General features: G+C 47.7%; 1 long non-coding RNA gene across 2 annotated transcripts in view; it reads left to right on the forward strand.

The window, feature by feature from the left end:
- The window catches only part of LOC105479732 (uncharacterized), a 55851-nt gene that overhangs the window by 39383 nt on the left and 912 nt on the right, over positions 1-15556 (forward strand). The window contains exon 4 of one of the 2 annotated variants that reach the window (XR_986055.3): positions 5-4646. The exons of the other annotated variant lie outside the window; for it this stretch is intronic. This is a non-coding gene — a long non-coding RNA (uncharacterized lncRNA). Of the gene's footprint in view, positions 1-4; positions 4647-15556 lie in introns of those variants that run through there. 2 annotated transcript variants of the gene reach the window in all.

Below are 15556 nucleotides of genomic sequence, written 5' to 3' on the forward strand. Positions count from 1 at the left end.
TTAGAAATGGAGAGCCCCAAAGTCCAAATCCTTGGACCAGCTATCCCCCACCTTCCTCCTCAGGGGCAGAAGGTGAGATGAGAGCAAGCAAACATCTGAGTTCACTCATGAAACTTTACTGGGCAAAGAATAGAAAATGTTGGTTTGGACCCTCCTCCACTGTCTGGAGGCTCCCCCACATGAGCTCTCTCATTGACCCATCTCCTTCCCCTGCTTCCCCGCTGTGACTCTACCAGCCCCTCTGGATCACCTCCGTGAGCCTGAGCACTTTCCCTGTTCCCCCACCTGGGGTTACCAATTCACAGGCTCTTGTTTATTCACTGTTCTTCTGAGGAAGGTGGGGCCGGTGTCAGGGTGACTTACTAGGTTTGACAGGGGCTTGGTGGCCTCATGGGGAGCCCCTCAGACACTGGTTTCACATGGCCCCTCCTAATGTCTTCACATGGACCCAAGGGCCCTCCCTGGAGCCCACCCCACAGTGGATGGGACTGTACCTACAAGGCACTGGTGGGGCCCAGCATTCAGCTGACAGCTGAAAAACCTCAGGTCTACATTGGGCTAAAAGAAAGGAAGAATGTTTCTTGCCCTTTTGAGATGTTTACAAAAATCCCAAAAAAGCAATTGTGTTGTCAAAGTAGAGCCCTGAATCAGAAAGGTGGTTAGAAGAATTGTTATTACCCAGGCGCTTGGTATCAACATAAGAACATGGCTGATACTCAAGTCCAGAGGGACTAGGAGAACTGGGGAGTTTCAGAAGTTGGTCAAAGAACATGTTGCCTTTGGCAAAACCACACATGTCAAACAACCCGAGTGTCTGTTCAATCTGTATTGCTCTCAGAGAGACTTTCAGGACAAGGTTTTCAGAAGCCAGGAAAAGCCTAAAAATGTAGGACATCAGGTGTCCCCAGCAACCCTGGGGTGAAAAACCAAAGAAGGTGGTTCTTAAACAAGGGCTCTGGGAAGACTGGAAGCCAATGTCGACTCCTCCTCAGTTGAAGGTCACTGAGGCTGCATTTCCTAGCTGCAAGTGACCCAGGGAAGCTGGCCACCCCTTAGATGATCAGTGGAACAACATGTTAATAAGAACATGTGTGCAGAGGCCGGGCGCGGTGGCTCACGCCTGTAATCCCAGCACTTTGGGAGGCCGAGACGGGCGGATCACGAGGTCAGGAGATCGAGACCATCCTGATGAACACGATGAAACCCCGTCTCTACTAAAAATACAAAAAATTAGCCGGGCGAGGTGGCGGGAGCCTGTAGTCCCAGCTACTCAGGAGGCTGAGGCAGGAGAATGGCGTGAACCCGGGAGGTGGAGGTTTCAGTGAGCCAAGATCGCACCACTGCACTCCAGCCTGTGACAGAGCGAGACTCCGTCTCAAAAAAAAAAAAAAAAAAAAATATGTGTGTAAAGTTGTGTGCAGTTACGGTTTCTATGCCTGTTAAATCAATACACATTGTCTCAACCTAGTACCCTGGAGTCCCATGTCAACACCTTCTGCTGATGGCTGCTTTCTTGACCCATTCTGAGCACCCCAAAGTGGGCCTGGCAATCTGCTGACCTACCTCAGCAGTCTTGGAACTTCCCAGGATCCCAGGGGGCTTGGAAGCCTGGGGACCACCCAGGTGTGGATTAGGATTCCTGGACTGCTCCAGAATGGGCCTCTCCCCCTCCCCACAGTCAGTGCCTGTCCCATCTCAGCCTGAAACTGGCCTGCTTTCCTCCAAGACTTGGATCGAAAAATTCTTCTGCATATATTCAAAATGTATTTCAACTCCTTAGAGTCTCCTAAGCCTCCCACTGCCAAGCCCCTATGACTTCACAGACACTGAGCACTCATCTCTGGTGCTGTCTTCTACTCACAGAGTGGCCACATCTGAACATGCTGGTCCTTTAGCTCTCTGTTGTGCAGGAGTGAGGAGACATGGGCTGTAGTCTCAGCATACTGATGCAATCTAGTTGTGGGCCCTTCCACAGGTCATTTTACTTCTCTGGGCCTCAGTTTTATCATCTGTAAAATGGGAATGTTGCTTTAGATGCCCTCTGAGATCTTCCACCTCTAAAATTCTGAGATTCTGGGGGTCACCCTGGCCAAAACAGGTTCAGAGGTGCTGCACATCACCCCACACATGGCCGTGAGGATATAGGATAGAGTCCATTTAGTATTAGGACAGTGGAGAAGACCCTGGGGCAGATGAGTACTTTTCCTTCATCGACTTGGATTTGAGGAGAGCCTGTTGGGTGGGTCCTGGCTAGAAAGAGTGAGACAGCCTCCCTCAGACTCCCCCTGTGCTTGAGTGGTTGCCTCACAGGCTGTCACTTAACCCTCCTCACCACTTCCCAGGGTGGGAAAGGAAAGGGCAGATGGGGGACAGCTGATGAAATAGGCAGACACAAGCGTGTGTTCCTCAAAGGCAAAGCCAAGGTCAACAGAGCTGGGCCAACTTGGGCTGCAGCTGCAGGCCCTGCTCTTTGCAGGGTTTCAGCTTCCTCTTCTCTCCTTGACTCTCTCCTAATAATTTAAATGGGGTTCTTTCTCAGAGCACCAGAGCCAGCGGCTGATACTTTGTGTTAGAATTTACCCACAACTATCCACTTGTGTTGCTCTTTAACCTGCAGCCAAAGACAAAAGAAGATGTCCTTGGCTGCTGGAACGCGTGCAGTGAGGGCACCCAGGAGTGGGTTGTTCTGAGACTCTGCTCCCACCAGACCATACTTTCTGTGTGCTCTTCCAGGAGGAAATGGATCCAACCAGAAGGATCAGAGAGTGTCAGAAGATCTGGAAACTTCCTCTGTAGGGCCAAAGCCTCAAAATATGCCATTCTATTCTGGGGAATGCCATTTCTATTCAGGGCTCCATCCATCAAATAGAAATGGGACTCTAGGCTACTTTCCCATCTCCCAGGGATTTGGATGCCTAGAACACAAAAATTCTTTTAATCTTCTAAGTTAAAAAAAAAAAAAAAAAAGATTCTGGGACAGGTGCAGTGGTTCACTCCTGTAATCCCAGCAGTTTGGGAGGCCGAGGTGGGCAGATCACTTGACGCTAGGAGTTGGAGACCAGCCTGGACAACATAGTAAGACCCTATCTCTCCAAAAAAAAAAAAAAAACACACACACACAACAACAGCTGGGTGTGGTGTTTCATGCCTATAGTCCCAGTTACTTGGGAGGCTGAGGTGAGAGGATCATCTGAGCCCAGGGAGATAGGGAGATTGAGGCTGCAGTGAGCCATCATTGCACTACTGCACTCCAGCCTGGACAACAGAGTGAGACCCAGTCAAAAAAAAAAAAAAAAAAAAAAAAAAGATTCTATAAGGGGGAAAAGAGAAGGCACATCAAGTCCTTGACAAAAGGAAATTTGCTAAATATTACACTCAAACTAGCTTAATAATGAACAACTGTACCTTCATCATAAGTTGCAAAGAACTTTGTCATACTAAATCCATACTTCGACACTGTATATTCACTCAAGAGGCTTTATAAGGAAAATCCAAGTATATTTAGACCCCCACATCAGTTATAATCATCATAATTTACTGAACACTTATCATGTGTCAGGCCCTGTACTAGGTGACTTAAATGAATTATCATATTTCATCATCACAAGAACCCTATGAGACTGAATCTATTATTATCCCAATTTTATAGATAGAGACGCTGAGGCACAGAGGATTTTCTTTTTTTTTTGAAACAGAGTCTTGCTGCATTGCCCAGGCTGGAGTGCAGTAGCACGATCTCAGCTCACTGCAACCTCTGCCTCCCTGGCCCAAGTGATTCTCTGAGGCACAGAGGTTTAAATAACTTGTCCAGGCAGGGCGCTGTAGCTCATGCCTATAATCCCAGCACTTTGGGAGACCGAGGCAGGCAGATCACGAGGTCAAGAGATGGAGACCAGCCTGGCCAACATGGGGAAACCCCATCTCTACTAAAAATACAAAAATTAGCCAGGTGTGGTGGCGCGCACCTATAATCCCAGCTACTTGGGAGGCTGAGGCAGCAGAATTGCTTGAACCAGGGAGGCAGAGTTTGCAGTGAGCCGGGATTGTGCCACTGCACTCTAGCCTGGCGACAGAGCGAGACTCTATCTAAAAACAAAACAAAACAGAACAGAACAGAACAAAACAAAACAAAAACAACTTGTCCAAGGATACAGAGATAGTAAGTGATGACGCCATGGTATTGAGCTGGTTTCCCTGATTTGGAGCCTGTGCTCATAACCAGCTGAAAACTTCACATACACAAATACAGAATTTAGGGGGATAGAATCCTTAAAAATACAAAAGGTTTGCTAGAATGTTCTCTAAACCCCAAAATCGCCCATAATTTCAGTAAATAAGACCTATGGCTGGGCGCAGTGTGGCTTATGCCTGTAATTTTAACACTTTGGGAGGCCAAGCTAGGAGGGTCACTTGAGCCCAGGAGTTCAAGACCAGTCTAGGCAACATAGTTAGGCCCTGTCTCTACAAAAAAAATTTTTTAAAGTTAGCTGGGTGTGGTGGCACATGCCTGCAGTCCCAGCTCCTTGGGAGGCTGAGATAGGAGGATTGCTTGAGCCCAGGAGTTCAAGGCTGCAGTGAGCCAAGATGGCACCACTGCACTCCAGCCTGGACAGCAGAGTGGGACCTTGTCTCAAACAAACAAACAAACAAACAAACCACCATAATTTTCTCTTTTTAGATTTATTTTGAGATAGAGTCTTGCTCTGTTGCCCAGCCTGGAGTGCAGTGGTGCCATCTTGGCTCACTGCAACCTCTACCTCCTGGGTTCAAGCAATTCTCCTGCCACAGCCTCTCAAGCAGCTGGGATTAAAGGCATGTGCCACCATGCCCGGCTAGTTTTTGTATTTTTAGTAGAGATGGGGTTTCACCATGTTGGCCAGGCTGGTCTTAAACTCCTGACCTCAAGTGATCCGCCCACCTTGTCCTCCCAAAGTGCTGAGGTTACAGGTGTGAGCCACTGTGCCCAGCCCATAATTTTATTTTCTGAAATTTGTTTTAAGGAACATACATTTTGAATGCAACATATGGATTTTTGCTTTGTGGGAAGGCACACATCTAAACCTTTCACCCAGTCGGTTAATTCTGATATGATTAATTCTGTTAATAATGAATGATTATTTTCTTATTGGTATTGAATAACCACATTTAGAAAGAAGCCTAGGCAAGGTGGTTTATAATTTAAGTATGAATCTTCTAATTACACACTTGTTTGTATATATTCATGCATAATCAAATTGAATCAAATGGACAGCCTGAAAGAATGAGATTATAGTGTTAGTGTGGTAGAGCGGGAGTTGGGGGCATTCTTCTTGCATTAGCCATCAACTTGATTTATAGATGTTTTATCTCATTAACCTTTAAGTCATAGAGCTAATTAGTGGCTCTGGGAACTGCAAAACACACTTGAAGCAATCATGTAGCTCTTTAACTTCGCCATGCACCAGATTAAACTGGACCCAATTATTCCAAATCATGGAAGACATCTTTTGAAAGACTTTGCCTCCTTCATTTCAAATGGATCGCTGGGATGAATATCATACTTGATGAAAACCCAGATTTCCTTTTCTAGCTGCATGCCATATTGTGTTAAAACCATCTGAATGCTTCAAAAGCTCTTGCTTCACAAAGAGACACATATATGCAGATCGGTGTGATTATTCCTGTTTGGGTAAAGTTGTCCCAGGACCCTATGAAGGGTGTCACCCTAAGGATAGCACTGCTGACCTTTCACCTGCAGGGAGCCATGCTGGGACCCAGATTGTTCAGGAGGCTGCCATCTTGAAAATGGAGATGGTTCCTTGGCACTCATAGACCTATAGGCATCCTTTTGTTTTCACTTCCCTGTTCTTATTTCTGGGATAGAAGCCCTCACAAAACTGTGACAAAGACCCAGACCCTGAAGCCTAAGTAGACACAGCCTTTCTTCTCTTTCCAGCCTTCTGATGGGAGGATTTTGAACTTCTTGGCTCCCCATTTCTTGTGGCTGAATTAAAGTAATGCCTAGGGCCAGGCGTGGTGGCTTACGCCTGTTATCCCAGAACTTTGGGAGGCCGAGGTGGGTGGATCACTTGAGGTCGGGACTTCGAGACCTGCCTGGCCAACATGATGAAACCTTGTCTCTACTAAAAATACAAAAATTAGGGCCGGGCGCGGTGGCTCACGCCTGTAATCCCAGCACTTTGGGAGGCCGAGACGGGCGGATCACGAGGTCAGGAGATCAAGACCATCCTGACTAACACGGTGAAACCCCGTCTCTACTAAAAATACAAAAATTAGCCGGGCGCGGTGGCGGGCGCCTGTAGTCCCAGCTACTCGGGAGGCTGAGGCAGGAGAATGGCGGGAACCCGGGAAGGCGGAGCTTGCAGTGAGTGGAGATCGCGCCACTGCACTCCAGTCTGGGCGACAGAGCGAGACTCCGTCTCAAAAAAAAATAATAATAATAATAAAAATTAGTCAGATATGGTGGCACACACCTGTAATCCCAGCTACTTGGGAGGCTGAGGCAGGAGAATTGTTTGAACTTGGGAGGTGGAGGTTGCAGTGAGCCTGAGATTGCACCACTGCACTCTAGCCTGGGCAACAGAGCGAGACTATGTCTCCAAAAAAAAAAAAAAAAAAAAAGTAATAAAGTAATGGCTAGGATGAAATGATGAGAGAAATCTAACAGGCTAATTAATTTACCTAAGACAGGGCATAAAGCTACTTTCTGGATGGATAATGGGCTGGGTGCAGTTGCTGCGTGGACTTTGGGTAAGAAAAATGGCCACCTGTCCAAGACGCTTAGTAAAGACTTACATTGTTTTTAGGGCATTTGGAGTTCAACTTAGTTTCTTTTGAATAGGACACCACAAAAGATGAACCTTCTTAAGGGAGGAAGAAGGCTCAGGCTTATTCAACCTACATTTCAAATAAGTTCCTGATGGAGGAAAGGGATTTGGGTAGAAACCCCTAAGATGATGACTTACAGTGGGGTTTTCTGAATTCTCATGTTCTTAGAACAGGACTGTGAAGTGTAGGAAGCAGAGGCCTGTGGGGTGCAGTCTTATCAGATGGGGGGCTTCACCTCCACTGGACATGTGAGTGAAGCTAAAGTTTCTTTTGGGCCTGATTTTGCATGAAGAACAAGTCCCAGTGTCAGGGGACACCAAACTTTAATTTCTTTCTTGGATTTAGTTTGAAAATGGACCAGATTGTTAACATACAGAGGAATTTTTGTGTGGGTTCTTGCTCCTTAAATGCCAAGCTGATGTTCTAATGCCTTTTGACATGTCTCCTGCTGAGTGACTCAGCCCTGGCCTCATGGACCCTCCACAGACTCCCTCCCTCAGGGGTGCAGGTGTGTCCCCACCTCAGATTGGAGGCCAGGAAACTAACCACAATCTCCTGGCTATGAGACCTGGCTCCTGCCTTGGAGGCAAAACAGGGTGAAATACAGGCAGGCAGGATCCCAAACCACAGAAGCTCAAGTTAGGTCATTCTTGTGAACATGACAACTTGCTGTCTCTCTAGGTCAACAAAAAGAGACACAGATCCATTTGAAAATGGCCTTAAAAGACTAAGAACGTGGCCGGGCGTGGTGGCTCATGCTTGTAATCCCAGCACCCTGGGAGGCCGAGGCAGGTGGATCTCCTGAGGTCAGGGGTTTGAGACCAGCCTAACCAACATGGTGAAACTCCGTCTCTCCTAAAAATAAAAAAATTTAGCCAGGCGTGGTGATGGACACCTGTAATTCCAGTTACTGGGGAGATTGAGGCAGGAGAATCTCTCGAACCCGGGAGGTGGAGGTTGCAGTGAGACCAGATCACACCATTGCACTCCAGCTTGGGCAACAAGAGTGAAACTCTGTCTCAAACAAACAAACGAACAAACAACAACAACAACAAAACTAAGAACGTGCATGATTATTGTTGCCATTGAGTGCCATTCCAAAGCAACCGAGAAAGTTAATTAGCCATTCCCTTCCACAAGCCAACAGAGGTGCTAGAGGACATTTATACTCTCTATAGCAGGAACATTGAGTACAAGGAGTTTAAATCACTTATCCAACAGCCAGGGAGTACAATGTCAGATTCTTGTTCCCTATTCACATGCAGCTGGCATCTTTGGGGGAACTGCACACTGGGCAGGAACCATCTTTCAAAGCCCCTGGAAAAGCTGCAGAGGCACTCACAGGATCATCCCTCTCTAGGACAGTCTCTCTGGGACAGTTAGAAATGAGGTGGAGGCGCCAGGCGCGGTGACTCAGCCTGTAATCCCAGCACTTTGGGAGGCTGAGGTGGGTGGATTGCTTGAGGTCAGGAGTTCGAGACCAGCGTGGCCAGCATGGTGAAACCCTGTCTCTATTAAAAATACAAAAATTAGCCAGTCGTGGTGGCACACCCCTGTAGTCCTAGCTACTCAGGAGGTTGAGGCAGAAGAATTGCTTGAACCCAGGAGGTGGAGGTTGCAGTGAGCCAAGATCGTGCCACTGCACTCCAGCCTGGGTGACAGAGGAACAGGCTGGGTGACAGAGACTCCTTCTCAAAAAAAAAAAAAAAAAAAAAAAAAGAAAAAAGAAAAAATGAGGTTGAGGATCAGGATCAGTGCAGAGGAAAGAGTAATCGAAAATTATTACTCCTCTGAAATAATTCTTGGGAACTTTGCCATGGCTGGTGTGGCTCCGAATGTGGTCATTTTTCCTTAAACATGGGATCCAGCCCAAGGCAGAAGTAGATGAATCCTTGGGAATGCACAATTACTATTCATTCAGTTCACTGTGGGAATCAAGCAAATGAAATTGCCTGATGAGAAAAACAACACTGCCTTAAGAAGCACTCTGTCATGTTCACAGTGCATTTAAAATAACTATTAGGAAAGAGGGCCTGGCAATGTGAAGAATGTCAGAAATCTTCAGCCCAATTTGTTCCTAGGGGATGATGAAAATGGGTATATTTTGGCTGAAATTCTAACTTCAACTCTCAGGGCTACTCAGAAAGTCTGGCTAAGCTACATATAGGAAAAACGAACAGATTTTTTTTTTTTTCTTTTCTAGACTGGCACCCCTGAGACTTAGGAATAATAATCACTTCAGATATGAGTGATTGATCCATTCCTCTAAGGCTAGTTAATAACAAACATTGCCGGGCGCGGTGGCTCAAGCCTGTAATCCTAGCACTTTGGGAGGCCGAGACGGGCGGATCACGAGGTCAGGAGATCGAGACCATCCTGGCTAACACGGTGAAACCCCGTCTCTACTAAAAATACAAAAAATTAGCCGGGCGAGGTGGCGGGCGCCTGTAGTCCCAGCTACACGGGAGGCTGAGGCAGGAGAATGGCGTAAACCCGGGAGGCGGAGCTTGCAGTGAGCTGAGATCCGGCCACTGCACTCCAGCCCGGGCGACAGAGCGAGACTCCGTCTCAACAGCAACAACAAAAAAATAACAAACATTGTGTGTTCTTTGTAGTATCTAACATTTGCCCAACCTGCTTATAGCACATGGAATTTGGACTGAACCCACAAGACACACACTGGTTGCCTTTGACCCTGGGATAGGGCTTACTGACATCTATTTTGAATGGAGGGAAGAATGGAGTACTAGAATGGATACTGGGTGAATTAAATTCTACCCACTATAAGCTGTGTTTGAGGCAGCTCATGGGATCACTCTTATAGACCACATGAGTTATTTCTGGGCCTGGGGCTTCTCTGGGCGCCCGCCTCCCCACTGGTTGGCTCAGCCCCTGGTCCTTAGAAGACCTTCCTGAGAGGCCAGTGTATCTTCTTGGCTACATTTCTATACAGCCTTTTAATATTCACACATGAGACAACTTAACACACTGCTGCCTCACATGGCCATGAGTTCTGTTGTGTGCCAGCATCAGGACCAATCTTGTCTTGGACAGGGGGGCTAAAAAGACCTTTGCCCTAGTAGTTAGCATCAAGTCATGGTAGTGGCCAGCCCCAGGCTGGTCTCATGCTCTGGCTCTAGAAACTGGACTCTTACTTCATCCATTCATTTGAGAAATATTTATTGAGCATCTATTGTATGTCAGACACTGTACTAGGCCTACAAGTAGAGCACTAACTAAAAGAGATAAAAATGTCTGCCTGGCCAGGCGCAGTGGCTCATGCCTGTAATCCCAGCACTTTGGGAGGCCGAGGCGGGTGGATCATGAGGTCAGGAGATTGAGACCATCTTGACCAACATGTTGAAATCCCGTCTCTACTAAAATACAAAAAATTGCCAGGTGCGAAGTCTCATGCCTGTAATCCCAGCACTTCAGGAGGCTGAGGCAGGTGGATCACCTGAGGTGCGGAGTTTGAGAACAGCTTGACCAACATGGTGAAGCCCCGTCTCTACTAAAAATACAAAATTAGCCGGGTGTGGTGGTGTATGCCTGTAATCTCAGCTACTCGGGAGGCTGAGACAGGAGAATTGCTTGAACCTGGGAGGCGGAGGTTGTGGTGAGCCAAGATGGCGCCATTGCACTCCAGCCTGGGCAACAAGAGTGAAAAGAAAGAAAAAGAAAAAAAGAAAACAAAATTAGCTGGGTGTGGTGGCAGGCATCTGTAGTCCCAGCTACTCGGGAGGCTGAGGCAGGGGAATCGCTTGAACCCAGGAGGTGGAGGTTGCAGTGAGCTGAGATTGCACCACTGTACTTCAGCCTGGTGACAAAGCAAGACTCCGTCTCAAGGAAAAAAAAAAAAGATGTCTGCCCTTCTTTAAATTCTACTCTATTTTAGGGAACTGAATCTTGTTCTCTCATTGCCAAGTTTCAGTCTTGGTTCTCCAATCATAAGTCACTTCTTCCATAACGATGTTTCTCAAACTTTAATGTGAATACAAATCATCTGGGGATCTTGTTAAAATGCAGATTCTGGCTGGGGACAGTGACTCACGCGTGTAATTCCAGCACTTTGGGAGGCCAAGGTGGGAGGATTGCTTGAGCCCCCAGGAGTTGGAGACCAGCCTGGGCAGTATAGCAAAAGCCCATCTCTACAAAAAATACAAAAATTAGCTGGACATGGTGGCAAATGCCTGTGGTCCCAGGCACTTGGGAGGCTGAGACAGGAGGATTGCTTGAGCACAGGAGTTCAAGGCTGCAGTGAACCAAGATTGCACTACTGCACTGCAGCTTGGGTGACAGAGTGAGACCCTGTCTGGGAAAAAAAAAAAAAAAAAAAAAAAAAGATTCTCATTCAGTAGGTCTGGGGTGGGACCTGAAATTCAACATTCCTAACAAGCTCCCAAATAATATTGCGTTGCTGCTAGGGATGCTGCCTGGATTGCACTTTATTTTATTTTGGGGACGGAATCTGGCTCTGTCGTAGAGCCTGGAGTGCAGTGGTGCAATCTTGGCTTCCTGCAGCCTCCGGCTCTGGGTTCAAGCGATTCTCCTGCCTTAGCCTCCCGAGTAGCTGAGAGTACGGGCGCATGCCACCACGTCTGGCTAATTTTTGTATTTTTAGTAGAGACGGGGTTTCACCGTGTTGGCCAGGCTGGTCTTCAATTCCTGACCTCAAGTGATCTGCCTGCCTCGACCTCCCGAAGTGCTGTGATTACAGGCGTGAGCCACCGCGCCTGGTCTGGATGACACTTTAGTAGTCAGGATGTACAGCTGGCAGCATCAAAGAGCTTGTTAGAGGTGCAGAATCTCAGGCCTCACTTCAGACCACTGGCTCAGAGTCAGCCCTTCAACTCGATCCCCAGGTGCTGAGAAACAGTGATCTAGAACAATGACTCTCAAGGCACACGGAACATCAGGAGCACCGGTGAGCGTTACAAAGTGCCCCTAGCCGCCCCCCATTCTCCACCCACTGAATCATGTTATTTGGCCGTGGGCACCCCAGGTGATTCTCACGGGTATCATGTTTGAAAATATCAGAGTTTTAGGAGGACTAAAATCTTCCCAGGTTCCTGTGACATCGCAAAGGAAAAAGACTTAGGAATGATCTGACGATCATCACCTGAGATTGTGGGCGCCTCCGAAGTTACAACACAAGTCCCAGATCAGAAACTGAGGCTGGGCTTGCCCAGTGTCACGTGCCTGGCAATACGCGGCTGCCTCCGGCGCATGCGCAGTTCCTCTCTGCAAGGCCTTGCAGCCCCGCTCTCACCCACCGCAGGAATGCCTCTCCCTGACCAAGACACAAACCTTTTTCCCTCCTCCAGCCGACAGTCGCTGCCCATTATCTCTAAAGCGCCACACCCTCATAGGTGCTGGACTCCCACAAATGCCATCCTCTCCCTACCCCTGTCACTGACCAATCAAGCCACATGTTTAACTGGCTGACTCTCCCCCAAAGCCCAATGCTGTCAGCCTTTTGATGCTGTTTGCGTCTCTTCTTGGGGCAGGTGAGGTATGTGGGTGGGAAGGGTATTGTCTGCTGGACTTGCATTCATCTTTCAGGAAGGCAATTAAGTTTCCTGCTTTGGGTCTTCTATTCAGAACCTCTTCTTTTTGTGGGTTCTACAGCTTTCTGGAATGTATGTGAACACCTCCTCTCTTGGCTTACAACTTCAAGACTTCCTCATTCTTTCAAACTGGCCACTTTGTCCTTTCCCCTCCCTACCCAGATAGGTGCTGCTCACCAAGTGGAGTGAGTTGAGCACACCTGGAACTGAAGAGCGTTTGACAGGGGGTTTAACCTGTCCATGAATCCCAGTATTTTACAATCTTGGCATACGTTAGAATATCCTGAGGAGTTTAGAAAACTCAAAGTCCAGACTACACTCAGATAAATTATTCTGATTTTTTTTTTTTTTTTTAACAAAAATAGGGGCGGGGGCTCACTATGTTGCCCAGGCTGGTCTTGAACACCTGACCTCTAGAGATCTTCCCACCTCAGCCTCCCAAAGTGCTGAGATTAGAGGCATGAACTGCTGCACCTGGCCTGCACCCAGATAAATTAAATTAGAAACACTGGGGGTGAGAAACAGGCATAAAGAGTTTATGGCCGGGTGCAGCCTGGGCTATGCCTGTAATCCTAGCACTTTGGGAGGCTGAGGCGGGTGGATCACGAGAGGTCAGGAGTTTGAGACTAGCGTGCCCAACATGGCAAAACCACCATCTCTACAAAATGAGCCGGGTATGGTGATGCATGCCTGTAATCCCAGCACTTTGGGAGGCCAAGGCAGGCAGATCACTTGAAGTCAGGAGTTTGAGACCAGCCTGGCCAACATGGTGAAACCCCATCTCTACTAAAATTACCAAAAAAAAAAAAAAAAAAAAAAAAAAATTAGCTAGGCATAGTGGCATGTACCTGTAATCCCAACTACTCAGGAGGCTGAGGCAGAAGAATCACTTGAACTCAGGAGGTGGAGATTACAGTGAGCTGAGATGCGCCACTGTACTCCTGCCTGAGTGACACAGTAAAACTCTGTCTCAAAAAAGAAGTTGATAAAATTCCCTAGGTGATCCCATTGTACAGCCAACGTTGAGGCCCCCCAGAAAGTGCAGGTAAAGTTGTTTGTGGATGGGCATAAGTGCATTTTCTTCTGGAAAAGCTAAGCCATACCTCTCAGCCGATTCTCAAAGAGGTATACAACACCCTCCTCCTCTCTTCTTCAAAAAAGGCTAAGTGACAATAAGGAGGAACTTGCCAGTTGTTAAGGAAACACCAAATACATGTGTTAACTAAATAAATAGGCATGAACATGCAGAGCAAGAAAAGTGTCTGTTGTTCTCAAGGGGACCTTTGGGGGCCTTTGGGTGGGATGGGAAAGTCACTGCCACTCTCCCAACTAAGTGGGAAAATGGCTGATTTTAGATGCTGCCACTGCAGAAATCTGATTACTTAACTCTTGAGCCTTCCCGCTGCCCACAGAACTAAGCCTGACTCCCACCTATAACACTGTGGTTCTTTCATTGCCTAGCCTCAGTCATCCTTTCTAACTCACCTCCCTTACTTCATCCCACATTCTAGCCCCAAGAGGATGCTCATTGTGCATTTTTTAGATGCCTTTTTTTTAGGTGCCTTCCCCCAGTTGCTTCCACTCTGCCTGTCTCAGGTGGACCTGGGAGTGGAAGTGGGACTGAAGGGACAGAGAATAACTCAAGGCAGAGTCCCTTAGTAGAGAAGGTTCAGTCTGTATTTGTCGAAAATGTGAGTGGGATAGCAACCTTCTGTTAGGTGCTCCTGCTTGGGGGAGTAGGGGAGATTCAGAAGGCCTGGTCTTTGAGGGACTTAAGTCCCAGAGTAGGAGGCAGACCTGTGATCCAATGAGTGCAGGGAAGCTTAATGGATGCTCTGAGAGGAATCTGTGGAGGGGAGATGAGGGGTGGAATGCGGAATGCAGGGTCAGGAAAGGCTTCGTCCCTAAAGAGATTGGCACCCAGCAGCCTCAGTGAAATGAGATAGGACTGGATTAGGAGGGTGAGGTCAGATGATAGAGGCCATTGAATGCCAACTGGAGGACACCCACTACACACAGATTGAACCCAGTTAGTGGCCCCAGCTTCGCTCATCTTGCTCCCTCAGGTAGTCTTTGCTGTAATGCTAAGCCATTGAAGCAGACGGCCTGATTTTGAAGATGTCCCATCTGCCTGGTGGTGTCTGAGCTTGTAAAGGTACCAACTTTTCAGGAAGCCCCAGCTGTCTCCTGTAGCATCTTCCTCCTGCCACTACCCGTGTTCCCAGGCCCCTGGGGCAGGTCAGGGAGCCAGGATCACTGACTCCGTAGACAAGAACGGTGGCTGTACTTTCCAGTCACAAGTCAGGCAGGATGTACGTGTGACAATGAGCTGGACGATGGGCAGTCAGGGGCCTGCCAGCACAGCAGAGGAGGAGGGGTATAGCTTCTAGATTCTCAGGTTTGAATTCCATCACTAAGTGCTGGGAATACGGTGTCTACCAACCCAATACAGATGCTGTGTATAGAGCCCTGACCCAGAGTAGATGTTCTCTTCCTCTATCTGCTTCTCTGGGCTGAGAATTTAGGTTAAACAGCTGGATCTTCTCCTCCCTGTACCACCCCCACCTCCCAAAGATGGTGCCCCTTCTGTAAGGACTACACTTTTTCCATTTGGGCTGCCAGGATGCTCTAATTGTTATGCACTTTCCTCTAATAAGGCACAGAGGGCTCATTATGTAAATTCAAGGAAAAAAGCCCCAAGTCATGAATTACATCTGTATTATAATAATAAACATTTTAACTAACACTTATCAACTGCCAGCTATATTAGGTGTAAATAACAGGTGGATGCAACATGAACTCCTGAGGCTAGAGAGTCACTGCCTCCACCCTACTCCTTCAAGAATTTCAAGAAACAGTTCATATGCTATCTCTTTTCTTCCTCTCCTGTATCCCCTCTCGAGACGGAGACTCCCTCTGTTGTCCAGGCTGGGGTTCAGTGCTGCGACCTCTGCTCCCGGGTTCAAGTGATTCTCCTGTCTCAGCGTCCCGAGTAGCTGGAATTACAGGTGCCCACCACCACATCTGGCTAATTTTGTTATTTTTTAGTAGAGACGGGGTTTCGCCATGTTGGCCAGGCTGGTCTCAAACTTCTGACCTCAGGTGATCTACCCTCCTCGGCTTCCCAGAATACTGGGATTACAGGAGTGACCCACTGTACC

Source organism: Macaca nemestrina, chromosome 13 (assembly GCF_043159975.1).
Source record: "Macaca nemestrina isolate mMacNem1 chromosome 13, mMacNem.hap1, whole genome shotgun sequence".
Taxonomy (NCBI): domain Eukaryota; kingdom Metazoa; phylum Chordata; class Mammalia; order Primates; family Cercopithecidae; genus Macaca; species Macaca nemestrina.